The sequence below is a fragment of the Aquarana catesbeiana genome, linkage group LG11 (assembly GCF_042186555.1).
Source record: "Aquarana catesbeiana isolate 2022-GZ linkage group LG11, ASM4218655v1, whole genome shotgun sequence".
Lineage (NCBI taxonomy): Eukaryota > Metazoa > Chordata > Amphibia > Anura > Ranidae > Aquarana > Aquarana catesbeiana.
Window position 1 is genome coordinate 84,709,855 of NC_133334.1, and position 17,398 is coordinate 84,727,252.

Sequence of the window (17,398 nt, forward strand, 5' to 3'; positions counted from 1 at the left end):
TAATATTACTAATATATCCAATAATAGTACGATAGCAATATATTTGAATAAAAAACTCTAATAATCCCAGGAGACACAATCTGACAATGTGACTCGGTCAGCTTCCAGTGCAGCAATGTTTTGAAACAACTGCAGTCCGGTTTGAACCGGTTTGCAGCCCACTGTGACATCACACACCTCATACCAGCTGCCACTTTTCAGGCCTGAAAACTTTGACCGGAAATACCTTGGTCATGTAACACTGTAGCCAAATACATTTTATATCATTTCATAGATTTTACATATAATTAAACTGTACTAAGGTCATTTTAACGGCTGGGTATGCTGGGCATAATTCTCAGTATCTGTTCTTATTTTGTATGTGTGAACCCTGCACAGTACTACTTCTATTTTCCCCTATGCTGGGTATAATTCTCAATATCTCTTCTTATTCTGTATGTATGGACTCTCCACAGTACCACTTCTCTTGTTCCGTATGCTGGGTGTCATTCTCAGTATCTGTTCTCATTCTTTATGGATGGACTCTCCACAGTACCACTTCTCTTGTCCCGTATGCTAGGTGTTTTTTCCAGTATCATACTTACCTAGGTGGATTCTGCATCCGTCCCCCAGCCCCTCTACATGGAGAACCAATCGATCGAAAACTGTTGATGCTTCGGTTCTGACAGCTCCGTGAGCAGAGAGCTGCCGACTGTCAGTCACAGCTCTCTGCTCTGCCCCCTCCTCGCTCACTGGAGTGCTGGGCTGTGGAGGGGGTGGCCGGCTCAGGCTCTCAGCAGCTCACTGAAAGGCTGATCTGGGTGTTGGTCCAGGGACCTGGCAGATCCCGACTTCCATTGTGATGACATGGACCCTGAACTGACTTCTGTGACGTCAGAGAGCGGACTTCAGCCCGCTCTCCACTGAAAACGTGTCACAGGAGTGCAAAACGAGCTTTGGCTGTACTTCTCCTTTAAAGCCGATTTCTCCCCTCTCCTACCCACCGGCTTTCAGCTGCTGGAGGGAGAGACATAGACATGGCCACATCCAGGGGGGTGCTGATTTCCAGACAGATTTTAGTTGTCCCCCCCTCTCCAGGCCAGCCTTCCCTTTGATGTGATGTCTGAGTGGCCGCTGATCTCCCCCCCCACCATTGCCCGCGCCCAGAGCCGGGAAAAGGGATACTGGAGCAGTGAGAGGAGAAGTGGCAGAGTGGAGAGATGGCATCGGACTGTACACACACACACACACACACACACACACACAGTTTGATTACTGCCCCCTATCTCCTCCAAGGGCTTCTCATCTCCCAGCAGCAGGAAGTGTGGATAGGGGGCGGTAATCACACTGTAATTGTGTACAGTCGGATGCCATCTAAGAGCGATCCTGTCTCATGTCCTGGAGGAGCGCTGTAGTGACAGGAGAGGATGAAGGGGGAAGGCTACAGGGAAATTGTATACAATGAGGTGTGTGGGGGGGGGGGGGTAATTGTATGAGTTTTGGATGTTTGTGGAGAAGGGGGGATGGGCAGCTATCTGTGCTGAGAAGTGTAATCAGGATTGGGGGGGGGTTGCGAGAAGGAGGACTGGGGAAGGATATGTGCTAGGAGAAGAGTTGGGGGGGGGGGAATTTGAGTCAGGAGGAGGCATTGGGTGAATGTATGTACTAGGAGGGGGGGGTGCAAATTTCTGATAAGGGGGGGGGGGCTTGAGGTGGGAGTAATTGGGCGGGATATGTGCTGGGAGGGGGATTGAGGAGGGGGATCTGTGCTAGAAGTGATTGAGAGGATTTGTGCTAGGAGGAGGGATTGGGGGGGGGGGCTGTATTAGGAGGGATTTGTGCTGAGATGGGGAATTTGGGGGAGTAGATTTTTGTTAGGAGGGGGAATTGTGGTGGGATGCGAGTTTAGAGGCGGTACTGGGGAGCAAAGATTTAAGCTGGGAGGAGGGGGGCCCTGTCAGGTAGGCCCCGTGATTTCTATGCCCCCCACTCTTAGGTAACACCAGACCCCTCTATACCCCCTACTCCTAGATAACACCATAACCACTATAACCTCTACTCCTAGATAACAACAGAACGATTATACCTCCCACAATTGGGTAACATACCCCCCTATACCCCCCACTCTTGGAAAACACCAGAACCACTATACCCCTCCCCCTACACACACACACACACTATACTACCAACTATGGGCAATGTATGCCCCCCTGGCAGGGATCTCTGAGCCCCCACTTGGTAGTTTGTGCCCCCTGGCAGGGATCTGTGCCCCCAATGGGTAGTGTGTGTGCCCCCCGGCAGGGATCTCTGTGCCCCCACTGGGTAGTGTGCGTCCCCCAGCAGGGATATCTTTGTGCCCCACTGGGTTGTGTGCGCCCCCTGGCACACATCTCTGTGCCCCCCTGGCAGGGATCGCTGTGCCCCCACTGGGTAGTGTGTGCCCCCCTGGCTGGGATCTCTGTGCCCCCGCTGGGTAGTGTGTGCCCCCTGGCTGGGATCTCTGTGCCCCCGCTGGGTAGTGTGTGCCCCCTGGCTGGGATCTCTGTGTCCCCACTAGGTAGTGTGTGCGCCCAGGCGGGGATCTCTTTGCCCCCACTGGGTAGTTTTGCCCCCCGTCAGGGATCTCTCTGCCCCCACTGGGTAGTGTGTGCCCCCTGTCAGTGATCTCTCTGCCCCCACTTGGAAGTGTGTGCCCCCAGGTGGGGATCTCAGTGCCCCCACTTGGTAGTGTGTGCCCCCAGGCAGAGATTTCGATGCCCCCACTGGGTAGTGTGAGTCCACTGGCGGAGATCTCTGTGCCCTCACTGGGTAGTGTGCGTGACTGTGCCCCCCTGGCGGGGATCTCTGTGCCCCCATTGGGTAGTGTGCGCCCCCTGACGGGGGGGATCTCTGCGCCCCCACTGGGTAGTGTGCTCCCCCTGGCGGGGATACCTGTGCCCTCATTGGGTAGTATGCGCCCCCTGGTGGGGATCTCTGTGCCCCCACTGGGTGGTGTTTGCCCTCTGGCTGCGATCTCTGTGCCCCTACTGGGTGGTGTGTGCCCCCTGGCTGGGATCTCTGTGCCCCCATTGGGTAGTGTGTGCCCCCGTCAGGGATCTCTCAGCCCCCACTGGATAGTGTGTGCCCCCTGGTGGGGATCTCAGTGCCCCCACTGGGCAGAGCCACAGTCTGGATCACCACAGGAGGTAAGCACTTGAGCCCGGGGGGTTAAATAGTGTTCCTTCTCCTGGCCCCCAGCTGAGCAGAAGTTTTTGGAATTGTTGCAGACAAAAGGTTACTCCACAGAATATACTGGCATGGCTGAACAGCCTCAGCCTGGGATCACACTTGTGCGAACACAGACATTGCATGTGATTCGCAATCGTATTGCTGTGCCGATCGCATGCGATGTCTGTGCAGTGCAAGTTCAGCCATACAGTTGTATACAGTTGTATGACTGAACTTGCATTAGATTTGCAGGAAAATAGTGCAGGGACTTTTTTCCCCCCACACTGGAATCGGATGGGTGTTCTCACCTATGCATTCTGATTCCTGTGCGAGTTCACAGTTCGCACTGCGATCTGTAAACCGATCTGGGGGTGTCATTAACATTATAATGACACCCGCAGCGGTTCGCAGAGGGCAGTGTGAACTGCCTGCGGGAGAGATGTGATGCAGGAACCGGCGCTGGAATTGCACTGGTTCCCACATCGCATATATCTAAACCTAGGCTCAGGGGGTCGTTTACACATGTGGTGCCCTCTGAAGAGCAATCCATGTTTGGATTGCTCTTCAGAGGGACTTTGACAGGCAGTGAGGAGGTGTTATATCACCTCCTCACCACCTGTTTAAACCCCACAGCAGCACCCCGCAACTGAATGCATTGCACACGGATGCAGGAAACCCCCATTCACATGGATGGGCCACATTCAGCAGGCATTACTGCTCAATGAACCCAAAAGTGCAGACAATTTTTGCCACACTGTGATGCAAAGCATTTTGGCTATTGTGTGTGCAGATCCCCCCTCTGCTGCCTTTGCAGCTTAAGAGAAACAGTTGGGTAGCAGTAAAAACACAGCTCAACCTCTATTTTTTTTACTGTCCCCCAACCACAAGTGTAAACAAAGTTGCAGAGCACTCTGAAGAGTAATCCACAGTGGATGATTTTTTTTTAAGTATTTGACAGGTGGTGAAGAAGCGTTATGTTTTCTCCTCTCCACCTGTTTTTAGCCCCTAAAATCTCATGTCACTGTGCTCTAGCCATGTGCATTGCACACAGTTACTGCCCATTGACCCATTCAGTTGAATGGGTGGAGTTAAACAAGCGCAGTGCCATAGGCTAGTGGGCTCTTTCACATGGGCGATCCTGCTGGTGGACTCCGCTTTGCTCAGCGGGCGATCGATCTGCTGATACCCGCTGAGCAGACGGATGACAGGTCTGTCTCCACTCACTGTGCAGAGACGGACCTGTCAGAGCGCCGTTCTCCATTCTCATCCGATCCGCCAGACAGACGGAAAATAGGGTCACCATCCGTCTGGATTTCACGGATCGGATCTCAGCGGACATGTCACCGCTCACATCCACCGCTCCATAGAGGTGAATGGAGGCTCCGATCACGTCCACCTGTAATAGGGGCTTTAGTGTTCAGGTTTGGCTTGAAGAAAAGGTGACAACCCCGAGAGAAAACACTGACAGATCATTACAGCACAAGCCGGGTCCAGCTCTCTATTAACCCCCCACACCAGGGCTGGAGCAAGGATTTTTGACACCCTAGGCAAAACCTAATTTTGCCCCCCCCCCCCCCTTTGCCCTGCCCATGTATACAGTGGCAGTGTATATGTTCATCCTCAGGTCACAGAGGGGATTCCCAATTATAAAGCACAATAAGTCCTAAAGTGTGCCCCTCATTACATGGTGTATAAAACCTCCACCCCCAGGACATATAGGACCTGGGGATGGTTAGAAGATGTACTGAGGTCCCCATTATAAGTACAGTGCCCCCCATCCTTTAGGATACACAGGGGTTTCTCAATATGAGCGCAGCCCCCCTAATCCACATGACAGGGGGCCCCCATTATGAGTACACTGTCTCTGCTCAGGACACACAGAGGCCCCCCATTATATGAAGTACAGTGCCCCCCCACCTCTACCCCCCATGTTCCATCACTGTACTTTCCTGTACACATAATCCATCACTGCACACACGTTACATTGCTGTACTCTCTACTACACACATGTTACATTGCTGTACTCTCTACTACACACATGTTACATTGCTGTACTCTCTACTACACACATGTTACATTGCTGTACTCTCTACTACACACATGTTACATTGCTGTACTCTCCACTACACACATGTTACATTGCTGTACTCTCTACTACACATACATCACATTGCTGTACTCTCCACTACACATGTGTTACATTGCTGTACTCTCTACTACACACGTTACATTGCTGTACTCTCCACTACACACATGTTACATTGCTGTACTCTCTACTACACACGTGTTACATTGCTGTACTCTCTACTACACACATTACATTGCTGTACTCTCTACTGCACACATTACATTGCTGTACTCTCTACTACACACATGTTACATTGCTGTACTCTCTACCACACACGTGTTACATTGCTGTACTCTCTACTGCACACACGTTACATTGCTGTACTCTCTACTACACACACATTACATTGCTGTACTCTCTACTACACACACATTACATTGCTGTACTCTCCCTACTACACACGTTACATTGCTGTACTCTCTCTACTGCACACGTGTTACATTGCTGTACTCTCTCCTGCACACGTGTTACATAGCTATACTCTCTCTACTACACACGTTAAATTGCTGTACTCTCTCTCTCCTACACACGTGTTACATTGCTATACTCTCTCCTGCACACACATGTTACATTGCTGTACTCTCCCTACTACACACATGTTACATTGCTGTACTCTCTCCTGCACACACATGTTACATTGCTGTACTCTCTCCTGCACACACATGTTACATTGCTGTACTCTCTCCTGCACACATGTTACATTGCTGTACTCTCTCCTGCACACACATGTTACATTGCTGTACTCTCCCTACTACACACATGTTACATTGCTGTACTCTCCCTACTACACACATGTTACATTGCTGTACTCTCTCCTGCACACACATGTTACATTGCTGTACTCTCTCCTGCACACACATGTTACATTGCTGTACTCTCTCCTGCACACATGTTACATTGCTGTACTCTCTCCTGCGCACACATGTTACATTGCTGTATTCTCTCCTGCACACACATGTTACATTGCTGTACTCTCTCCTGCACACACATGTTACATTGCTGTACTCTCTCCTGCACACACACTTGATTTGATTTTAGCCGTATTAGCGCAATTGTGACAGAGAAAATTGAGTACTGTCCGTGATACTTTTTTTAATTGCACTAACATACAATTTTTCAGGACAAGCTTTTGGGGTATGTCCCCTTCTTCAAGGTCCAAGCAGTACTGTGTACTGCTTGGACCTTGAAGAAGGGGACATACCCCGAAAGCTTGTCCTGAAAAATTGTATGTTAGTGCAATTAAAAAAAGTATCACGGACAGTACTCAATTTTCTCTGCACACACACGTTACATTGCTGTACTCTCTCCTGCACACACATGTTACATTGCTGTACTCTCTCCTGCACACACATGTTACATTGCTGTACTCTCTCCTGCACACACATGTTACATTGCTGTACTCTCTCCTGCACACATATGTTACATTGCTGTACTCTCTCCTGCACACATGTTACATTGCTGTACTCTCTCCTGCACACACATATGTTACATTGCTGTACTCACTCTCTCCTGCACACACATGTTACATTGCTGTACTCTCTCTCTCCTGCACATATTCCCTATTGATGGTAATCCGGGTTCTGTGTACATTTTGTACAACTGTGACAAGAGGGGGCTCTGACTCCTCCCACTCTTGCTCCAGCACACATTTCATTCTCCAAGCTGCACATTGGTGTCCTTTTATGAAACTGCGGTAAAATAGCGCTATTCAGTTCTCAGGTATTCTCAGAGGAGATCGCTCTCCTCTGAGTGCCTGTTTATGAAGGTCTGTAGATCGCTTCTCATGTTGAGTTGAGAAGCGATCTACAAACGCCGGGAACTCCTGAGAATGGCTCCTCTCACTGTAATCTCGCGTGATGTAGCGGGATTACAGTATGAGGAAGTGTAAAATACAAAAAGTTCAACACGAATCAGCACACATTATTCCCCAACATATTAATAAAATAATAATGTTAAATTTCCCCTACACAATATACATTAACCTAATTATAAAAAAAACATTGTTTTTATCAATATTTAAAGATCATATATGTCCCTATTTAAATGTGAATGGTGTATAGTAAATGAATGTAATCCACATATGTAATGCAGCTATACACCATTCATATAAATGCAAAATACATTTATAATCATTAAAAAATAATTTTAATAAAGTATACAAGTATAAATATTTATTAATAAATTAAAATAAAATATATTTCATAATTGATAAACACCCGTATAACTGTAATAGAACATGCCATGGGTACAATCATATTTCAGGGTTTACAAAATTTTACCTAATTAAAAATTATATAAAAATGATATTAATAATAGCATTTAAATGCAGGTAGAATAATATATATACATATATATTTATAAATATGTATATATAAAGAACCGTTAACAGTTATTTACAATAAATATATATGTTATGTCAAACACCACCCCCCCCATAGCTCACATTTTTGTAAATATTTTATTATATCTTTTCATGTGACAACACTGAATAAACGACACTTTGCTACAATGTAAAGTAATGAGTGTACAGCTTGTATAACAGTGTAAGTTTGCTGTCCCCTCGAAATACCTCAACATACAGCCATTAATGTCTAAACCGCTGAAAACAAAAGTGAGTACACCCCTAAGTGAAAATGTCCAAATTGGGCCCAAAGTGTCAATATTTTCTGTGGCCACCATTATTTTCCAGCACTGCCTTAACCCTCTTGGGCATGGAGTTCACCAGAGCTTCACAGGTTGCCACTGGAGTCCTCTTCCACTCCTCCATGACAACATCACGGAGCTGGTGGTTGTTAGAGACCTTGCGCTCCTCCACCTTCCCTTTGAGGATACCCCACAGATGCTCAATAGGGTTTAGGTCTGGAGACACGCTTGGCCAGTCAATGACCTTTACCCTCAGCTTCTTTAGCAAGACAGTGTTCGTGTTGGAGGAGTGTTTGGAGTTGTTATCATGTTGGAATACTGCCCTGCGGCCCAGTCTCTGAAAGGAGGGGATCATGTCACAGTACATGTTGGCATTCATGGTTGTCTCAATGAACTGTAGCTCCCCAGTGCCAGAAGCACTCACGAAGCCCCAGACCATGACACTCCCGTCACCATAATTGACTGTAGGCAAGACACACTTGTCTTTGTACTCCTCACCTGGTTGCCGACACACACGCTTGACACCATCTGAACCAAATAAGTTTATCTTGGTCTCATCAGACCACAGGACATGGTTCCAGTAATCCATGTCCTTAGTCTACTTGTCTTCAGTAAACTGTTTGCAGGCTTTCTTGTGCATCATCTTTAGAAGAGGCTTCCTTCTGGGATGACAGCCATGCAGACCAATTTGATGCAGTGTGCGGCATATGGTCTGGGGCTGAGCACTGACAGGCTGCCCCCTACCCCTTCAACCTCTGCAGAAATGCTGGCAGCACTCATACGTCTATTTCCCAAAGACAACCTCTGGATATGACACTGAGCACGTGCACTCAACTTCTTTGGTCGACCATAGCGAGGCCAGCTCTGATTGAAACCTGTCCTGTTAAACCGCTGTATGCAGTGCCGGGACATGGTCATACGGTGCCCAGGGTGAAGATGGCAAACTGCGCCCCCGGGTGTAAAAAAAGGGCAGTGTTATTTCAAAACAAAAAAATGCTTAAAGTGGGGTTCCACCCAAAAAAACAAAAATACATGAAAAAAAAAACAAAAAAAATTTGGATATTTTTTTTTTTTAACTTACCTCTAAATGCCTGTTGCTAGGGGGTCCCTCGTAGTCTGCCCCTTCCAGTGCCTGGGCTGGTGACATCACTTCCCCCTCGGCACAGGAAGGGCTCCGCTCTGCTCCCTCCCTCCTGTCAATCATCTGGGACCCATTACAGGTACCAGGTGACTGAGCGGCCAATCACGGCGCGCAGCGCCGCTCGCACATGCGCAGTGGGTGCCAGGCTGTGAAGCCACAGCCCGGCGCCCACAGTTGCAATGCCGGCGCCACTGAACGGAGGGGGAGACGAGCGGGGCTTCGATCCCCTGCGTCGCTGGACCCAGGGACAGGTAAGTGTCCAATTAAAAGTCAGCAGCTGCAGTATTTGTAGCTGCTGACTTTTAATTTTTTTTTTTTTTTACTGGACCCCCTGGGTGGAACTCCTCTTTAAGACAATACACACATTTTAACTATATGTATTTTTAGAGGCACTTAAAGTGCTTTGGAATAATAATGCAGAAAATGTGCTTGTAGAAAGGCCTGCTAACTGTTTTTTCTGTCAGAGCCCATGTGAACATACTAAGTTTTTAGCTTTGCATTATTTTTTCGTAAGGTAGTGCCCAAATATTCACAAAAAAAGGGAAATACATTTTCTTATACTAGTAATGGCAGCGATCAGCAACTTATAGTGGATGTTAACTATGTTTCCTGTGTATGCTGCTTTTTACTCTGTAAAGTGCCCTGTATTGATTATCAACACAGAGCTGTGGGCTGTGATTTGTCACAGACGTTCAGCAGGTCCCAGCCATGAATCATTGGCTGGGATCTGCTGACAGTCTCCTGCTGTGTCAAATCACAGGGGTGTAGGCGGGTGGGAGCATACGCCCGACACCCTAAAACTGGCAGCGTCATACGCCTGTAGCTGCCACCCCGTAGCAGTATATGTACTGTGACGGGTTGTCTTTTCAAGTGGTTAAATGCCAATGGTATTTGTAATTCGCAGCATGGGCGGGGTTAATGTACTGCCACTGCTGGTCCACTGATGCATCAGTGGCTGACCAGTGGCAATTAAAGCGGAGCTCCACCTTAAACAAAAAATATTAAAAGCCAGCAGCTACAAATACTGCAGCTGCTGACTTTTAATAAATGGACACTTACCTGTCCCAGGGTCCAGCGATGTCGGCAGCCGAAGCCGATCGATCGCTTGTCTCTCGGCTGCCCCCAACGCCATCCTCGATCAGGGAATCAGGAAGTGAAGCGTTGCGGCTTCACTGCCCGGTTCCCTACTGCGCATGCGCGAGTCGCGCTGCGCGTCTACACTGGTCCCCGTTGTGTTGTGGGAACTGTGTGTTTCTCACAACACAATGGGGGGGAGGGCATTTGCAGCTAGCTGCAGCTAGCTATTCCCGGAAATGGGTGCAGATACCGGGTATTATACAGGTATCTGCACCCCCCTCCCCCCTGAAAGGTGCCAATTGAGGGGGGGAGGAATCCGATGGGCGGAAGTTCCACTTTAGGGTGGAACTCCGCTTTAATTAACCCCTTTGTGCTGCATTAGTGGCACCAGTGTCAGAGTTAATTAACCCCCCCCCATGCTGCAAATTACAGAAATTAAAAATAACATTGGTAATTAACCTCCCCTCAGCCTCATTTCCTCCCCCAATCGGATCCAGGCAGTTTATTTATGAATCTGCAGCAGATTCATTAATGAACTGTCTGGATCCGATTGGGGGAGGGGAGGAGGCTGAGGGGACATTAATTATCAATGTTATTTTTAATTTCTCTAATATGCAGCATGGGGGGGGGCGGGGGTTAATGGCATGCCATTTGGCAATCATTAGCAGTGTTTAGTTCTTATTTTTGTGTGATATACACAGTTTGTTGGTTCCTCCTTGGCGGCTCCTCTAGGTTGCACGTGCAGCTTCAGCAGCAGCTCTCTACACTCCTCCTATCTCGCCTCTGGCCGTGAGTGACGTCACGCCGCCGGGACGGGCCTACGAAGCAGCACCTTCATAGGGGCAGTGAAGCGCTGACAGGGAAGGGCGTGTGCGGTGACTATCTGTCTAGGCTTGTGCCAGGTGCAGGAGCGCACTCGGCACATTACAGTAAAAGGTACAGAGACGATTAGCGGCGCCGGCTAGTGTGTACTGTGAAGCACACTGCCGGAACTTCACCTGCGCCCCCCCCCTCCAGAAAATTGTACCGCCCAGGGCATCCGCCCCTTCCTTGTACCGGCCCTGGCTGTATGGTCTTGGCCACCGTGCTGCAGCTGAGTTTAAGGGTCTTGGCAATCTTCTTATAGCCTAGGCCATCTTTATGTAGAGAAACAATTCCTTTTTTTCACATCCTCAGAAAGTTTGTTGCCATGAGGTGCCATGTTGAACTTCCAGTGACCAGTATGAGAGAGTGAGAGCGATAACACCAAATTTAACACACCTGCTCCCCATTCACACCTGAGACCTTGTAACACCAAGGAGTCACATGACACCGGGGAGGGAAAATGGCTAATTGGGCCCAATTTGGACATTTTCACTTAGGGGTGTACTCACTTTTGTTGCCAGCGGTTAAAACATCATTGGCTGTGTGTTGAGTTATTTTGAGGGGACAGCAAATTTACACTGTTATACAAGCTGTGCACTCACTATTTGACATCATAGCAAAGTGTAATTTCTTCAGTGTTGTCACATGAAAAGATATAATAAAATATTTACAATAATGTGAGGGGTGTACTTACTTTTGTGAGATACTGTACATAGATAGAGAGAGAAAGAGGCTGGCATCACAATTGTGCAATCACAGATATTGCATGTGCCGCATTGCTGTGCATATCACATGCAATGTTTGTGTGATGCAAATTGAAATCATATTGCATTTGCACCAAAATGGTACAGGACCCTTTATTTGGTCTGCACTGGAATGGGATCACATCGGTGTGAAGACTCATGCGATCTGATTCCTGCACCATTACATAGTTGGCACTGCGAAATGATCTGGGGGTGTCATTAACTTTACATTGACACCCGCAGTGGTGCGCAGATGTCAATGCAGGTGTGATGTGGAAACCCGCACAGGAATCACGCTGGTTCCAGCATCATGCTTGACAAAGGAGCGCTGCTATGTTTTCCATCCATAGTGTGAATACTGGGAAACGTGTCGCACATTTGTGACATCACGGCCCCGCGCCACGCTTTGCTGTGCTTGCCAAGCCTCGTTGTGGCTCCCCTCTTACGGCCGTGTCATCTTTACACCTCGGATGGCAGACGGACTGAACACATATGGTGGCACAGCCTGTGACAGGACTGGACGTCCCATTTCCCCTTCTCCCGGAACCCACACCTGGTCACATGATCTGAGCAGTCATCTCATCTCTGCTCCGTCTGTCACTTTTACCAGGAGAAACCGCTGTGCCCCCCAAACCTCACACCATCCGCATCGCATTTCATGTGCTACCAGCCGGTTCTGGACTTGCTGAGACCTGCAGTCCCCCTCCTCTCTTCCCATCCACAGACATGAACACAGATGTGCCGTCTTCCATGTCACTGGATATTGGTTTTTATAAGAAATACTATATTGATACAGAGGCGCCCCTTTCCTTGTTTCTCCTCAGTTTCATACACTGCTAATGACCTGAGATCAGCGGGGACACTCGGGATCGCCGCTCATCTCAGTGTTATAAAAGGACACCATTGTACTTCTCACACAGCTTGGAGAATGAAGAGAAGGCGGGTGCAGAGCTGAGTGACAGAGCAGCAGACCAATCGGCAGCCAGAGCTCATGCTGGGAGGCGGGGCTATGCAGATAGCGGGACAGAAGTAAAACAATCCCACATGGTGCCTATGTGTCAGCGGTGCTGCTGAGCCCCTCCCCTGAGTTCTCTCATTGGTTCCCAAAGTCTCCTCCCCTCTGGGCTCTCTCTCCTCATAGGACCGCGCCGCTCACTCTGTCCATCCTGCCCCTCCCCCACCGGGATCCATTTCCCAGATCTTCATCCCATTCCCCGCAAACTAAACCTTCCTCTTCTATGGGGCGCAGGGTGGAGGGACAGACAGTATTGGATCCGGATTTTACCTCCCCCCCTACCCTGGCGCGACCTGCCCCACACATCCCGACACTGGACCCGATCTCATTGTAAGGTTATAATCACTGATAATGACACTTACTATATCACCGATGGAAAGGCTGGGGTGTAATCACCGATAAATGCGCTGTAGGGCGCTGTTCTTCTTCTGTGACGAGAGCCGCTAGGAGACACGTCCTGTCGCTGCCAACGCACGGAAGAAAATGGCGCCGCTCAGCCCTCTCGTGCCGGTATAACCGTTATCCGTCCGCCCCCGTGACCCCCCCGCACGGGACACGCGCTGCCTCTGACTTCGTTCAGTCATAATGTCCTGTGACGGGAGAAGACGGATTGCTGGAGAGGATTCGGCGCTCTTCACCCTCCAGCCTGCAGGTGGCAATAGAGAGCGCCGCTGTACAGTGAGGAAAGGCTGTGCACGTTCTCACTTATTCTATCCCCTTGTCAGGTGACTGGAGGGAGGAAGAAGAACATGTTTATCAGTCTGTAAGTAGAGGGAGGAGCGGGGACAACTTACCACAGACCTTCCATCTCTACTCCTCACACAGCACCCTCACCTCTCTTCCTCACCCTCCCCTCTCTCTCTTCCTCACCCCCCCCTCTCTTTCTTCCTCATTCCCCTCTCTCTCTCTTCCTCATTCCCCCCTCTCTCTCTTCCTCATTCCCCCCCCTCTCTCTCTTCCTCATTCCCCCCCTCTCTCTCTTCCTCATTCCCCCCCTCTCTCTCTTCCTCATTCCCCCCCTCTCTCTCTTCCTCATTCCCCCCCTCTCTCTCTTCCTCACCCCCCCTCTCTCTCTCTCTTCCTCACCCCCCCCTCTCTCTCTCTTCCTCACCCCCCCCTCTCTCTCTCTCTTCCTCACCCCCCCCCTCTCTCTCTCTTCCTCATTCCCCCCCTCTCTCTCTCTTCCTCATTCCCCCCCCTCTCTCTCTTCCTCACCCCCCCCCTCTCTCTCTCTCTTCCTCACCCCCCCCCTCTCTCTCTCTTCCTCATTCCCCCCCCTCTCTCTCTCTTCCTCATTCCCCCCCTCTCTCTCTCTTCCTCATTCCCCCCCTCTCTCTCTTCCTCATTCCCCCCCTCTCTCTCTTCCTCATTCCCCCCCTCTCTCTCTTCCTCATTCCCCCCCTCTCTCTCTTCCTCATTCCCCCCCTCTCTCTCTTCCTCATTCCCCCCCTCTCTCTCTTCCTCATTCCCCCCCTCTCTCTCTTCCTCATTCCCCCCCTCTCTCTCTTCCTCATTCGCCCCCTCTCTCTCTTCCTCATTCCCCCCCTCTCTCTCTTCCTCATTCCCCCCCTCTCTCTCTCTCTCTCTCTCTCTCTTCCTCATTCCCCCCTCTCTCTCTCTTCCTCATTCCCCCCTCTCTCTCTCTTCCTCATTCCCCCCCCTCTCTCTCTCTTCCTCATTCCCCCCCCCTCTCTCTCTTCCTCATTCCCCCCCCCTCTCTCTCTCTTCCTCATTCCCCCCCTCTCTCTCTCTTCCTCATTCCCCCCCTCTCTCTCTCTTCCTCATCCCCCCCCCTCTCTCTCTTCCTCAATCCCCCCTCTCTCTCTTCCTCAATCCCCCCCCTCTCTCTCTTCCTCAATCCCCCCTCTCTCTCTCTTCCTCAATCCCCCCTCTCTCTCTCTTCCTCAATCCCCCCTCTCTCTCTCTCTCTCTCTTCCTCAATCCCCCCTCTCTCTCTCTCTCTTCCTCATTCCCCCCCCCTCTCTCTCTCTCTCTTCCTCATTCCCCCCCCCTCTCTCTCTCTCTCTTCCTCATTCCCCCCCCCTCTCTCTCTCTCTCTTCCTCATTCCCCCCCTCTCTCTCTCTCTTCCTCATTCCCCCCCTCTCTCTCTCTCTTCCTCATTCCCCCCCTCTCTCTCTCTCTCTCTCTTCCTCATTCCCCCCCTCTCTCTCTCTCTCTCTCTTCCTCATTCCCCCCCTCTCTCTCTCTCTCTCTCTTCCTCATTCCCCCCCTCTCTCTCTCTCTCTCTTCCTCATTCCCCCTCTCTCTCTCTCTCTCTCTCTCTCTTCCTCATTCCCCCTCTCTCTCTCTCTCTCTCTTCCTCATTCCCCCCCTCTCTCTCTCTCTCTCTCTCTCTCTCTTCCTCATTCCCCCCCTCTCTCTCTCTCTCTCTCTCTTCCTCATTCCCCCCCCCTCTCTCTCTCTCTCTCTTCCTCATTCCCCCCCCTCTCTCTCTCTCTCTTCCTCATTCCCCCCCCCCTCTCTCTCTCTTTCTCATCCCCCCCCTCTCTCTCTCTCTCTTCCTCATCCCCCCCCCTCTCTCTCTCTTCCCCACCCCCCCCCCCCCCCAGGGCTCACTATAACACATGGAGGTCTCACTACTAGATTGTTCTGTGTGATAAGAGACTCATTCTATGCTCTGCACTGTCTGTATTTCTCCACAATAAAGCTTCTTCCATCCATGTAGATCTCTACCTTATCATTACTAGAATGTTATTAAAAATCATCCTCAGTGATATAACAGAACATGAAACCGAGATTAACCTCTTCAGCCCCAGAAGATTTACCCCCCTTCATGACCAGGCCATTTTTTGCGATACGGCACTGCGTTACTATAACTTACAATTGAGCAGTTGTGTGACGTTGTACCCAAATACAATTTATGTCCATTTCCCCCACAAATAGAGATTTCTTTTAGTGGTATTTGATCACCTCTGCAATTTTTTTTATTTTTTTGCGCTGTAAACAAAAAGGCCGCTATAAAACATATCCAAAAAAAATGTAAAAACAAATTTTCTTCATCAATTTAGGCAAATATGTATTCTGCTACATATACTGTCTACAAACTATGGGATATTTTTATGGAATTTTTTTTTCTAGTAATGGCGGCGAACAGCGATTTTTAGCCGGACTGCGACATTGCGGCAGACAAATCGGACACTAAGTGACACTTTTTGGGGACCAGGGACACCAATACAGTGATCAGTGCTAAAAATATGCACTGTCACTGTACTAATGACACTGGCAGGGACGGGGTTAACATCAGGGGCGATCAAACAGTTATCTGTATTCCTTTGGGGGTACTTTCTAACTGTGGGAGGTGATTTCACTGAGGGGTGACAGAGATCCATTTACCTGATTAGCAGAAACACAAGATCTCCATCTTCCCCTCTGACAGAACGGTGATCTGTTTTGTTCACATAGGCAGACCGTCGTTCTGTCTGCCTCAAGACTGATCATTGGGTCCACTGGACCCGCTGATTGGCTTCCGCTGTGTCCAATCACAGCGGGTCGCCGGGTGTGCCCCGACCCAAAGAAATAAAAAATCATGTACAGGACAGGTAGAGGATTTTGCTCTGAAGGGCCGCCCTGCCGCAGTATATATATGTGGGTAGGGCTGGGAAAAAAATCGATTTAAATTTTGAATCGAGTTGAGAGGTCAAATCGATTCAAAATTTAAGCAAATCGATTTTTTTTTTTCATCGCGCCGGTCCCGAGGCACTGCGGGCATCAGTTTTTAGGCGAGGCCGCGGCTTCGGCCATGCCCGCAGCGTCTCCGGACCGGCGCTGACACCGCGCCGGGCCTTAAGAGCTGTGGGCAAGGAGTTTTTAGGTGAGGCCGCGGCTCCGGCCTAGCCAGCGCGGCCTGACGCCGCGGACTAGGCCGAAGCCGCGGCCTCGCCTAAAAGTTCATGCCCGCAGCGCCTCAGGACCAAAAAAAAAAACAACTCGAGTCAAGTTTTTTTTTAAGAGAATCGAAGATTTTTTTTTTTTAAGAAAATCTCCCAGCCCCATATGTGGGACGGTCCGGAAGCGGTTAATAAATCCTAATTGTATCGTTTTTGGGAAATCGCTCATTCCAGCGCTGCTGAGACTCTGGTCACATGGTTGCTGCAGAAAATATGGTTACTATTTAGACAAAGCTACTGATTGGCCAGTTCTGCCTGAATTACAACACGCTAAAGCTAGGTGCACACGTGAGTGTCGGCTTCTTCAGTTGTGTTTACATGTGATTTTCATGTATGTTCATGTGGAAGGGTTTTTGTTTCAGCCAATTGGAAGGAGGTTACTTGGAGGAGGAGACTGGCTATTAGGCACAAAAACACGTGTTAAGTGCGTTTTTCAGGCGCTCCAATTGATTTCTGTTGGGCTAAAAACATGTGATCCTTCCCCAAAGAAGTGTCTGTACTTCTCTGGGATGACAGCACATCACTCACATGAGAATGGGCCTCATAGAATGGAGACCTTACTGTTCAATGTTGTCATGTATTTGGAAACATGGGACACATTGCTCCAGTCTGTGACCAGCAACCTACGAGGCTGATAGGAAGCCAAATTGAAGTATTTCTAGTAGTTGCATTTTAACCACTTGATGCAAAAT